This window comes from Salvelinus namaycush, unplaced genomic scaffold (assembly GCF_016432855.1).
Source record: "Salvelinus namaycush isolate Seneca unplaced genomic scaffold, SaNama_1.0 Scaffold819, whole genome shotgun sequence".
NCBI lineage: Eukaryota > Metazoa > Chordata > Actinopteri > Salmoniformes > Salmonidae > Salvelinus > Salvelinus namaycush.
Window position 1 is genome coordinate 59,047 of NW_024061552.1, and position 12,259 is coordinate 71,305.

Genomic DNA, 12,259 nt, shown 5'->3' on the forward strand with positions numbered 1-12,259 from the left:
AGGCTAGGAGACTGTCAATGTCTGTAGTCCGTTAGGGCCCTGTAAAATCCCTTCAATGTTTTGCCTGATCCCCCCCCCCCCCCCCCCCCCCCAAATTCCCCCTTTTCTCCATTTACTTTTCCCCGTTCGTCCCTGTTTCTGCAGGTTTTCGCTCTCAAAATAAACCTTTTTTATTAATATAAAAACAACACGATTGGATGTCCATGACAATGTTTAAACCCTATCAGGAGACCACTTTTGTAGTTACCCTTAAACGCAAGTGTGCGCCAGGAAGAGACCTTAGTTTGGTTAAGCGGTGTTGCTGTAGCGCTCGTGTTGTAGCGCTCGTGTTATTGCGGAGTTTGCAAAACAAATGGCCACTGGATTGATGCAAATAATCATGATATAATTCTGCCAGGCTGGCATAGGCTACTTTGCAGTTAACTTTTAATTGAGAAGGTTTTGGGGGAAGCCTTTCCTTTTCTACCAGAAGAAGGTTATATCATTAGCCTCATAAGCTAACGGCTACACAAAGTGTAGACATGCGCGCGCTCCGCACGCATGCGCACAGAAACTGGGCAGTCCTGTGCCGTTTCTGAAAGTTGCGTAGAAATACGAATCACTGATGCATTTTGTTCATGTCTTATGATTCACTTGGGCAAATGAATGCATTTTCTAACAAGTTGAAGGGATTTAGTTGACTTCCTCCTTAGTTCAAAACATTTTTGAATAATGTTGAATTTCTGTTTGAATGTCTGGATTCCGTGCCGTATTTTATAGGGCCCTAGTCCATGAAGTTGTCATAAGTGTCAACATAGGATATGCCCCCCCCCCCCCAAGAGTGAAATATATGGCCTGGAAATGTAAGCAAGGTTTGAGCTTTTTCAGTGTGTTGAGTCACAACGTGGACATTCCTCTGTCTCCCGATGAGTGAGCGACACATTGCCTTTATATAGTGTACCAAGAGTTTGCCCTTCGCTTACGGCCATACCAGCCTGAATACGCCCGATCTCGTCCGATCTCGGAAGCTAAGCAGGGTCGGGCCTGGTTAGTACTTGGATGGGAGACCGCCTGGGAATACCAGGTGCTGTAAGCTTTTTGCTCCAGTAGAGGGTTCTCTTGTGTCATGCGTGGAGCAACTGCCTTTTATTTATCGCCCTAATAATATCATGTCTTTTATTGGACTAAATGCAGTTTGTTAGTGCTTCCCTGCCCTGCCCTGATCAAATCAAATAATGGACAGTGCGTTTCCCTCAAAATGTAGGAAGTACATTCAGCATTTGTTTTTAGGCTAGGAGACTGTCAATGTCTGTAGTCCGTTAGGGCCCTGTAAAATCCCTTCAATGTTTTGCCTGATCCCCCCCCCCCCCCCCCCCAAATTCCCCCTTTTCTCCATTTACTTTTCCCCGTTCGTCCCTGTTTCTGCAGGTTTTCGCTCTCAAAATAAACCTTTTTTATTAATATAAAAACAACACGATTGGATGTCCATGACAATGTTTAAACCCTATCAGGAGACCACTTTTGTAGTTACCCTTAAACGCAAGTGTGCGCCAGGAAGAGACCTTAGTTTGGTTAAGCGGTGTTGCTGTAGCGCTCGTGTTATTGCGGAGTTTGCAAAACAAATGGCCACTGGATTGATGCAAATAATCATGATATAATTCTTCCAGGCTGGCATAGGCTACTTTGCAGTTAACTTTTAATTGAGAAGGTTTTGGGGGAAGCCTTTCCTTTTCTACCAGAAGAAGGTTATATCATTAGCCTCATAAGCTAACGGCTACACAAAGTGTAGACATGCGCGCGCTCCGCACGCATGCGCACAGAAACTGGGCAGTCCTGTGCCGTTTCTGAAAGTTGCGTGGAAATACGAATCACTGATGCATTTTGTTCATGTCTTATGATTCACTTGGGCAAATGAATGCATTTTCTAACAAGTTGAAGGGATTTAGTTGACTTCCTCCTTAGTTCAAAATTTTTTGAATAATGTTGAATTCCTGTTTGAATGTCTGGATTCCGTGCCGTATTTTATAGGGCCCTAGTCCATGAAGTTGTCATAAGTGTCAACATAGGATATGCCCCCCCCCCCCAAGAGTGAAATATATGGCCTGGAAATGTAAGCAAGGTTTGAGCTTTTTCAGTGTGTTGAGTCACAACGTGGACATTCCTCTGTCTCCCGATGAGTGAGCGACACATTGCCTTTATATAGTGTACCAAGAGTTTGCCCTTCGCTTACGGCCATACCAGCCTGAATACGCCCGATCTCGTCCGATCTCGGAAGCTAAGCAGGGTCGGGCCTGGTTAGTACTTGGATGGGAGACCGCCTGGGAATACCAGGTGCTGTAAGCTTTTTGCTCCAGTAGAGGGTTCTCTTGTGTCATGCGTGGAGCAACTGCCTTTTATTTATCGCCCTAATAATATCATGTCTTTTATTGGACTAAATGCAGTTTGTTAGTGCTTCCCTGCCCTGCCCTGATCAAATCAAATAATGGACAGTGCGTTTCCCTCAAAATGTAGGAAGTACATTCAGCATTTGTTTTTAGGCTAGGAGACTGTCAATGTCTGTAGTCCGTTAGGGCCCTGTAAAATCCCTTCAATGTTTTGCCTGATCCCCCCCCCCCCCCCCCCCCCCCAAATTCCCCCTTTTCTCCATTTACTTTTCCCCGTTCGTCCCTGTTTCTGCAGGTTTTCGCTCTCAAAATAAACCTTTTTTATTAATATAAAAACAACACGATTGGATGTCCATGACAATGTTTAAACCCTATCAGGAGACCACTTTTGTAGTTACCCTTAAACGCAAGTGTGCGCCAGGAAGAGACCTTAGTTTGGTTAAGCGGTGTTGCTGTAGCGCTCGTGTTGTAGCGCTCGTGTTATTGCGGAGTTTGCAAAACAAATGGCCACTGGATTGATGCAAATAATCATGATATAATTCTGCCAGGCTGGCATAGGCTACTTTGCAGTTAACTTTTAATTGAGAAGGTTTTGGGGGAAGCCTTTCCTTTTCTACCAGAAGAAGGTTATATCATTAGCCTCATAAGCTAACGGCTACACAAAGTGTAGACATGCGCGCGCTCCGCACGCATGCGCACAGAAACTGGGCAGTCCTGTGCCGTTTCTGAAAGTTGCGTAGAAATACGAATCACTGATGCATTTTGTTCATGTCTTATGATTCACTTGGGCAAATGAATGCATTTTCTAACAAGTTGAAGGGATTTAGTTGACTTCCTCCTTAGTTCAAAACATTTTTGAATAATGTTGAATTTCTGTTTGAATGTCTGGATTCCGTGCCGTATTTTATAGGGCCCTAGTCCATGAAGTTGTCATAAGTGTCAACATAGGATATGCCCCCCCCCCCCCAAGAGTGAAATATATGGCCTGGAAATGTAAGCAAGGTTTGAGCTTTTTCAGTGTGTTGAGTCACAACGTGGACATTCCTCTGTCTCCCGATGAGTGAGCGACACATTGCCTTTATATAGTGTACCAAGAGTTTGCCCTTCGCTTACGGCCATACCAGCCTGAATACGCCCGATCTCGTCCGATCTCGGAAGCTAAGCAGGGTCGGGCCTGGTTAGTACTTGGATGGGAGACCGCCTGGGAATACCAGGTGCTGTAAGCTTTTTGCTCCAGTAGAGGGTTCTCTTGTGTCATGCGTGGAGCAACTGCCTTTTATTTATCGCCCTAATAATATCATGTCTTTTATTGGACTAAATGCAGTTTGTTAGTGCTTCCCTGCCCTGCCCTGATCAAATCAAATAATGGACAGTGCGTTTCCCTCAAAATGTAGGAAGTACATTCAGCATTTGTTTTTAGGCTAGGAGACTGTCAATGTCTGTAGTCCGTTAGGGCCCTGTAAAATCCCTTCAATGTTTTGCCTGATCCCCCCCCCCCCCCCCCCCAAATTCCCCCTTTTCTCCATTTACTTTTCCCCGTTCGTCCCTGTTTCTGCAGGTTTTCGCTCTCAAAATAAACCTTTTTTATTAATATAAAAACAACACGATTGGATGTCCATGACAATGTTTAAACCCTATCAGGAGACCACTTTTGTAGTTACCCTTAAACGCAAGTGTGCGCCAGGAAGAGACCTTAGTTTGGTTAAGCGGTGTTGCTGTAGCGCTCGTGTTATTGCGGAGTTTGCAAAACAAATGGCCACTGGATTGATGCAAATAATCATGATATAATTCTTCCAGGCTGGCATAGGCTACTTTGCAGTTAACTTTTAATTGAGAAGGTTTTGGGGGAAGCCTTTCCTTTTCTACCAGAAGAAGGTTATATCATTAGCCTCATAAGCTAACGGCTACACAAAGTGTAGACATGCGCGCGCTCCGCACGCATGCGCACAGAAACTGGGCAGTCCTGTGCCGTTTCTGAAAGTTGCGTGGAAATACGAATCACTGATGCATTTTGTTCATGTCTTATGATTCACTTGGGCAAATGAATGCATTTTCTAACAAGTTGAAGGGATTTAGTTGACTTCCTCCTTAGTTCAAAATTTTTGAATAATGTTGAATTCCTGTTTGAATGTCTGGATTCCGTGCCGTATTTTATAGGGCCCTAGTCCATGAAGTTGTCATAAGTGTCAACATAGGATATGCCCCCCCCCCCCAAGAGTGAAATATATGGCCTGGAAATGTAAGCAAGGTTTGAGCTTTTTCAGTGTGTTGAGTCACAACGTGGACATTCCTCTGTCTCCCGATGAGTGAGCGACACATTGCCTTTATATAGTGTACCAAGAGTTTGCCCTTCGCTTACGGCCATACCAGCCTGAATACGCCCGATCTCGTCCGATCTCGGAAGCTAAGCAGGGTCGGGCCTGGTTAGTACTTGGATGGGAGACCGCCTGGGAATACCAGGTGCTGTAAGCTTTTTGCTCCAGTAGAGGGTTCTCTTGTGTCATGCGTGGAGCAACTGCCTTTTATTTATCGCCCTAATAATATCATGTCTTTTATTGGACTAAATGCAGTTTGTTAGTGCTTCCCTGCCCTGCCCTGATCAAATCAAATAATGGACAGTGCGTTTCCCTCAAAATGTAGGAAGTACATTCAGCATTTGTTTTTAGGCTAGGAGACTGTCAATGTCTGTAGTCCGTTAGGGCCCTGTAAAATCCCTTCAATGTTTTGCCTGATCCCCCCCCCCCCCCCAAATTCCCCCTTTTCTCCATTTACTTTTCCCCGTTCGTCCCTGTTTCTGCAGGTTTTCGCTCTCAAAATAAACCTTTTTTATTAATATAAAAACAACACGATTGGATGTCCATGACAATGTTTAAACCCTATCAGGAGACCACTTTTGTAGTTACCCTTAAACGCAAGTGTGCGCCAGGAAGAGACCTTAGTTTGGTTAAGCGGTGTTGCTGTAGCGCTCGTGTTGTAGCGCTCGTGTTATTGCGGAGTTTGCAAAACAAATGGCCACTGGATTGATGCAAATAATCATGATATAATTCTGCCAGGCTGGCATAGGCTACTTTGCAGTTAACTTTTAATTGAGAAGGTTTTGGGGGAAGCCTTTCCTTTTCTACCAGAAGAAGGTTATATCATTAGCCTCATAAGCTAACGGCTACACAAAGTGTAGACATGCGCGCGCTCCGCACGCATGCGCACAGAAACTGGGCAGTCCTGTGCCGTTTCTGAAAGTTGCGTAGAAATACGAATCACTGATGCATTTTGTTCATGTCTTATGATTCACTTGGGCAAATGAATGCATTTTCTAACAAGTTGAAGGGATTTAGTTGACTTAGTTCAAAATTTAGTTCAATTTTTTTTGAATAATGTTGAATTTCTGTTTGAATGTCTGGATTCCGTGCCGTATTTTATAGGGCCCTAGTCCATGAAGTTGTCATAAGTGTCAACATAGGATATGCCCCCCCCCCCCCAAGAGTGAAATATATGGCCTGGAAATGTAAGCAAGGTTTGAGCTTTTTCAGTGTGTTGAGTCACAACGTGGACATTCCTCTGTCTCCCGATGAGTGAGCGACACATTGCCTTTATATAGTGTACCAAGAGTTTGCCCTTCGCTTACGGCCATACCAGCCTGAATACGCCCGATCTCGTCCGATCTCGGAAGCTAAGCAGGGTCGGGCCTGGTTAGTACTTGGATGGGAGACCGCCTGGGAATACCAGGTGCTGTAAGCTTTTTGCTCCAGTAGAGGGTTCTCTTGTGTCATGCGTGGAGCAACTGCCTTTTATTTATCGCCCTAATAATATCATGTCTTTTATTGGACTAAATGCAGTTTGTTAGTGCTTCCCTGCCCTGCCCTGATCAAATCAAATAATGGACAGTGCGTTTCCCTCAAAATGTAGGAAGTACATTCAGCATTTGTTTTTAGGCTAGGAGACTGTCAATGTCTGTAGTCCGTTAGGGCCCTGTAAAATCCCTTCAATGTTTTGCCTGATCCCCCCCCCCCCCCCCCCCCCCCAAATTCCCCCTTTTCTCCATTTACTTTTCCCCGTTCGTCCCTGTTTCTGCAGGTTTTCGCTCTCAAAATAAACCTTTTTTATTAATATAAAAACAACACGATTGGATGTCCATGACAATGTTTAAACCCTATCAGGAGACCACTTTTGTAGTTACCCTTAAACGCAAGTGTGCGCCAGGAAGAGACCTTAGTTTGGTTAAGCGGTGTTGCTGTAGCGCTCGTGTTGTAGCGCTCGTGTTATTGCGGAGTTTGCAAAACAAATGGCCACTGGATTGATGCAAATAATCATGATATAATTCTGCCAGGCTGGCATAGGCTACTTTGCAGTTAACTTTTAATTGAGAAGGTTTTGGGGGAAGCCTTTCCTTTTCTACCAGAAGAAGGTTATATCATTAGCCTCATAAGCTAACGGCTACACAAAGTGTAGACATGCGCGCGCTCCGCACGCATGCGCACAGAAACTGGGCAGTCCTGTGCCGTTTCTGAAAGTTGCGTAGAAATACGAATCACTGATGCATTTTGTTCATGTCTTATGATTCACTTGGGCAAATGAATGCATTTTCTAACAAGTTGAAGGGATTTAGTTGACTTCCTCCTTAGTTCAAAACATTTTTGAATAATGTTGAATTTCTGTTTGAATGTCTGGATTCCGTGCCGTATTTTATAGGGCCCTAGTCCATGAAGTTGTCATAAGTGTCAACATAGGATATGCCCCCCCCCCCCCAAGAGTGAAATATATGGCCTGGAAATGTAAGCAAGGTTTGAGCTTTTTCAGTGTGTTGAGTCACAACGTGGACATTCCTCTGTCTCCCGATGAGTGAGCGACACATTGCCTTTATATAGTGTACCAAGAGTTTGCCCTTCGCTTACGGCCATACCAGCCTGAATACGCCCCTTTTTGGAAGTTTCAGGAAGTGAGTGAGCAGCAGGTGTTGGATTGTTTGTGAATTGTTTGTAGAGAGAAAATCGTTTTTGGTTTTGCTGGTTTATATACTTTAAGTTTGGAAGTTTGTGTGGGGAGTGTAGCTTATTTTCTTTGTAAATATTTGCGTTTTTATCCCCCAACGGCGTGAGCTGTCTGGGGGATTCTAAGTAAAATAATTGGACGGATACAATGGCTTCGACATCAAGAATAACAACAACAATGAGAATGGACAACGGAGAAAAAAGAGCGTCGAATGAAGAGTTGAGGAGAAGAAAATATGAGAAAGAATTGACGGTGAACGTGGAAGTTATTGGAGAAGAAAAAATAACAACGATGGAATTGCTGAGAGGAATAAAAGAAGTATGTGGAATGATATTGGGATGTAGAATGAAGGACAGAAATAAGTACGAAATAACCATGTCACACGCGAAAGGAAAAGAAAGACTACTAGACGGGCTAAAAATAAAGAGCTGCCAAATAATGGCGAAAGAACTGGGAAATGATGAACTTGTGGTGTCCTTTTTGAACATGCCGGCATATATTAAGGATGAGGAAATACATGACAAATTACAAGGATGGAATGTGAACGCAACAACACCAATCAAGAGGAGGATGTGGCCAGGAACGGACATTGTGGACGGGACGAGATTTTGTAAGGTGAAGTTTACGGACAGTGTGCAATCATTACCTTACTCAACCAAATTCAACACTGTAGAAGGATTTGAATATTTCCGAGTGATCCACGATAACCAAGTGAAGGTATGTAGACTATGTATTCAACCGGGACACATACTCAAAGAATGTCCAGAATTTGTATGTCATAAATGTGGTGAACAAGGACATTATGCCAGAGAATGTTCGAACATCGGTGATATGTGTAGAAGGTGTGACAGACCTAAGGACAGATGTAAATGTAAGAAGGAAAAGGATGTCTTATTTCTGCAAACACTGGACCTCATTACTGAAGAAGAGGTTGAGAGGAGTGAGACTATGGAGGGGGAGGAAGAGAGTGATATGGAAAGTGTGTCGCAGGTGATTCCAGAGACAGCTATAGATATGCTTGGAGAGTATGTAATGCCTTCTGGCAGTACTCGAGACGCAGTCTTGGTCTCTGCTGCTGACAAGGTGGAGCAGCAGCACATGATTGGTAATTGGATACACAGGTAGAGATGGTGCAGGGTGCTTCTCAGGTGCCTGAACCAGCTTTAAACCTGTGTGAAAATGAAACCAAGGAGAGGGCTGGGTCCACTGGAGTTGATGGCACTGTTAAAGAATGTTTTACAAAAGGCTTGGATGTTGCTCCCCTTACAAGTACAAGTCAGGAGTCAGACGAAGAAATAGATATTGAGGATTTTCAGCGGTTTGCTAGAAATAAGAGAGCATTAGTGAAAGCTAAGGAGGTGACGGGATCTGGAAAAAAGAAAAAGTCTATTTTGAAATGACATGTTTGTTTTTGGCTATATTTCTGCATATATTAACAATGATTAGAGTTGCATCACTAAATGGCAACAGTTTAAGAAATATGAACAAATTGGAGCAGGTTTTGGTGTCTGTTGAAACGGACATGTGGTGTTTTCAAGAGACTAATTGGACGGACGCCAAAATGCTGGAAATTAAGAGCAAATGGTCTGAGCTCATTTTTTGTAGTCACGGAAGTGATAAAACATGTGGAGTGGCTATTTTGGTAAAAAATGATGTGGTTAAAAATGTCAAGCAGGTATATGCAGATAATCAGGGAAGAATTATTGTTATTGAGTTTGAAGTGCAAAATGTCATTTTTCGTCTAATTAATGTTTATGCTTCGAATATTGAAGCGGAAAGGAGAGATATGTTTAATAACCTAAGAACACTGTGTTCAGAGAACTGTATACTAGTAGGAGATTTTAACGTGAAGTGTACTAGAATGGATGTCTCGAGATGTGATAGTTTCAGACATGATTCGTCTAGAAATGCTTTACGGGAATTAATGAATAAGGAAAATCTTGTAGATATATGGAGGGCTGAAAATGTAAATAGAAGAGAGTTTTCGAGAAGGCAGGTGGTGTTAAATGAACTAAAACAAAGTAGAATTGATTTATGTTTAGCAAAGGTAGATGTGGTACAGCAGGTTCAGAAGATGACATATAATTTTACAGCATACAGTGATCATGCAGTAATGTCATTTCAGATAGGTTTTGCTGTGGAGATGAGGGGGGGAGGTGTCTGGTGTTTAAATGCCAGTCTGTTAAAGGAAGAAAGTTATATAAAGGAAATTGTTGAATGTATCGAGGATGAAATGTCTAATGTACTGTTAAAAGAGAATGTGTGTTTATGGTGGGAGGAAGTGAAAGTTAAAGTAAAAAACAGGAGTATTAGGTACTCTAAAAATCGTAACCGTTTAGATAAGCAGAAAGAAAAAATGCTTAGAAATAGGATGTTACATGAACTTGAAAAGGCTGATGCTGATCCAGACTATGATGTTGTGAACTATTTGAAAATCCATGCAGAGCTAGGGTTTTATGAAAAAAAGAAATGTTTAGGGGCTATTGTTAGGAGTAAGGCACAGTACGCCTTGGAGGGAGAGAAATGTACTTCCTTTTTTCTGGGGCTTGAAAAACGAAAGAAATTTAAGAGTTATATTGTAGAATTAGAAAATGAAAAAGGTGTAAAGGTAAATGATTTTGTTGACATCTTAGATTCAGTTGAATCCTTTTACAGAAATCTTTATAAAAAGAATGATGTGGACAAAGTGTGTGTTGCAAAAGTGTTGGAGAAAATCAGTGCCAAAGTATCTCAGGCAGATAGAATGATGTGTGATGAAGATATTTCAATTGTGGAAATCAAGAAAGCAATTGAGAACACTCAAGGAAATAAAAGTCCAGGTTTGGATGGTTTAACAAATGAATTCTATAAAGCGTTTGTGGATATTTTGGCACCCATTTTATTGAAGGTTTTTCAGTATATGGAAGAGAATAAGGAAATCCCTGAGTCTATGTCAATTGGTATGTTAACCATCTTGTTTAAAAATAGAGGCAGTAGGTTAAAGTTAGAAAATTATAGGCCTATTAGTCTTCTGAATTCAGATTATAAAATACTGACTAAAGTTTTGGCTAATAGGATGAAAATGGTGATTGGAAGTATTATTACATCAACACAAGCCTACGGAATACCCGGAAGAGATGTTGCCGATGTAATTTGTACAATTAGAGATGTTGTTAATCAAATAAAAAATGAAGGTGGTATAGTTTTAAGTTTAGATTTTAAGAAAGCTTTTGATAAAGTGGAACATAGTTTTCTACTACAGACTTTGGAGAGGTTTGGTTTTGGGCCAAAATTTGTATCTTGGATTAACTTGTTGTATAGTGGAGCAAAAAGTTGTGTTAAATGTAACGGAGTGTTAACAGATACTTTCCCTATAGAGAGGTCAGTAAGGCAGGGTTGTCCTTTGTCAGCTCTGTTGTACAGTGTTTCTACGGAACCTTTAGCTGTTTTAATACTTGGAGACAAAGAGGTGAGGGGTGTTGGAATCCCAGGTGGTGGTGTCAGTGTTATACATCAGTACGCTGATGACACTACTTTTACTGTGAAGGATGTAGGTAGCATTGAAAGCATTATGAAAATCATAGATATCTATTGTAAGGCATCGGGGGCTGAAGTTAATATAGAGAAGACGGAAATTATGTTGTTTGGGGATATCAATGCAAATAAGTGTGAGATTCCATTTAAGGTAGCTAAGGATTTTATGAAGGTGCTGGGAGTACATATTGGTGTAGAGGAGAAAGAGGCAAGGGATATAACTTGGATAGGGATCCTCAATAAAATCAAGCAAACTTTGAATTTCTGGAAAAATAGAAAATTAAAGTTAAAAGGTAAAATAATTGTAGTAAATGCTTTGGTATCATCTAAACTTGTGTATGTTTTGGGAGTTCTAGACATGCCAGAGTGGGTTCTAAATGAATTGAATAATGTGGTGTCTAATTTTATATGGGATGGTAAAGGTGTTAGAATTGCGCAGAAAACATTGATAGCAGACTATGATGATGGAGGTTTAAAACTTGTAGATTTTGATGTTAAAAGAAAAGCTATTAGGATAAAAATAGTAAAGAAATATTTGTATGACAGCTTAGATTATGGCTGGAAACATTTTTTCAAAGTCTATTTAGATGAGAGTGGTGGATGTGAAGATAATGGTTTGTTGATGGGTCTTAAAAGGAAAATGTGTGAAAAGGTACCAGATTTTTATAAAGAAGTGTTAAATGCATGGGCAGAGTTGTTGCCTAATGTGTATTATGAGTGTGGGCATATTGACCTAATTATGAATCATCCTGTTTTTCTGAATGAGAAACTTAAGTACAAAGAAAAGGTGTTATATAGTGAAGTATTCATGAGTGCAGGTCTTAGACAAATAAAAGATTACACATATGAGGTAATTCCAGGTTTTTTTCCTGAGGAAGCTATTTTTGATACCATCCATGAATGGGATGTAGAGGTGGGTAGGGGAACAGTGAGAAATATGTATGAGAAGATAAAAGACAGTATACCAAGTAAATGGGTGGATTTAATAAATAGTGAAGTTGTTAGGGAAGATTTATTTGTCTTTCCAAATTTGTTTATTGGTAACAGTAAGGAGAAGGCTCATTTATCTAGTATCCCAGTGAAAAGATTCTATAAAATAATGGTAGAGAAAAATGTGAAAAGGCCAGCTGCGGAGAAAGTTTGGAAAGGAATTTTTCCGACTTTGGACGTAAAAAAGATATGGAAAACTTTAAATGTAAAATATAATAGTATGGAATGTGAAAGTAACGATTTTAAAATAAGGCATAATCGTATATATACAAAAGTGGTTTTACATCAAATCAATAGGGAAATAAATAGAGAATGTGACTTATGTGGCGAGTCACCGGAAAATTTAATGCATTTGTTTGTGGAATGTAAGGAGTTAAAAGATTTATTTTGTAAAGTAAAGGGAATGA

At 41.1% G+C, this 12,259-nt stretch overlaps 5 non-coding genes across 5 annotated transcripts; all 5 read left to right on the forward strand.

Annotated features, from left to right (window-relative positions):
- The first annotated feature begins 956 nt into the window (after positions 1-956).
- LOC120042939 lies at positions 957-1,075 on the forward strand. The gene has a single exon (XR_005476263.1). It is a non-coding gene; the product is annotated as a 5S ribosomal RNA (ribosomal RNA).
- A 1,128-nt stretch (positions 1,076-2,203) lies between these two features.
- On the forward strand, positions 2,204-2,322 carry LOC120042940. Its single transcript, XR_005476264.1, has one exon. It is a non-coding gene; the product is annotated as a 5S ribosomal RNA (ribosomal RNA).
- Positions 2,323-3,470: 1,148 nt separating this feature from the next.
- Positions 3,471-3,589, forward strand: LOC120042941. Its single transcript, XR_005476265.1, has one exon. It is a non-coding gene; the product is annotated as a 5S ribosomal RNA (ribosomal RNA).
- A 1,127-nt stretch (positions 3,590-4,716) lies between these two features.
- Positions 4,717-4,835, forward strand: LOC120042942. The gene has a single exon (XR_005476266.1). It is a non-coding gene; the product is annotated as a 5S ribosomal RNA (ribosomal RNA).
- Positions 4,836-5,979: 1,144 nt separating this feature from the next.
- Positions 5,980-6,098, forward strand: LOC120042943. Its single transcript, XR_005476267.1, has one exon. It is a non-coding gene; the product is annotated as a 5S ribosomal RNA (ribosomal RNA).
- Positions 6,099-12,259: the final 6,161 nt, after the last annotated feature.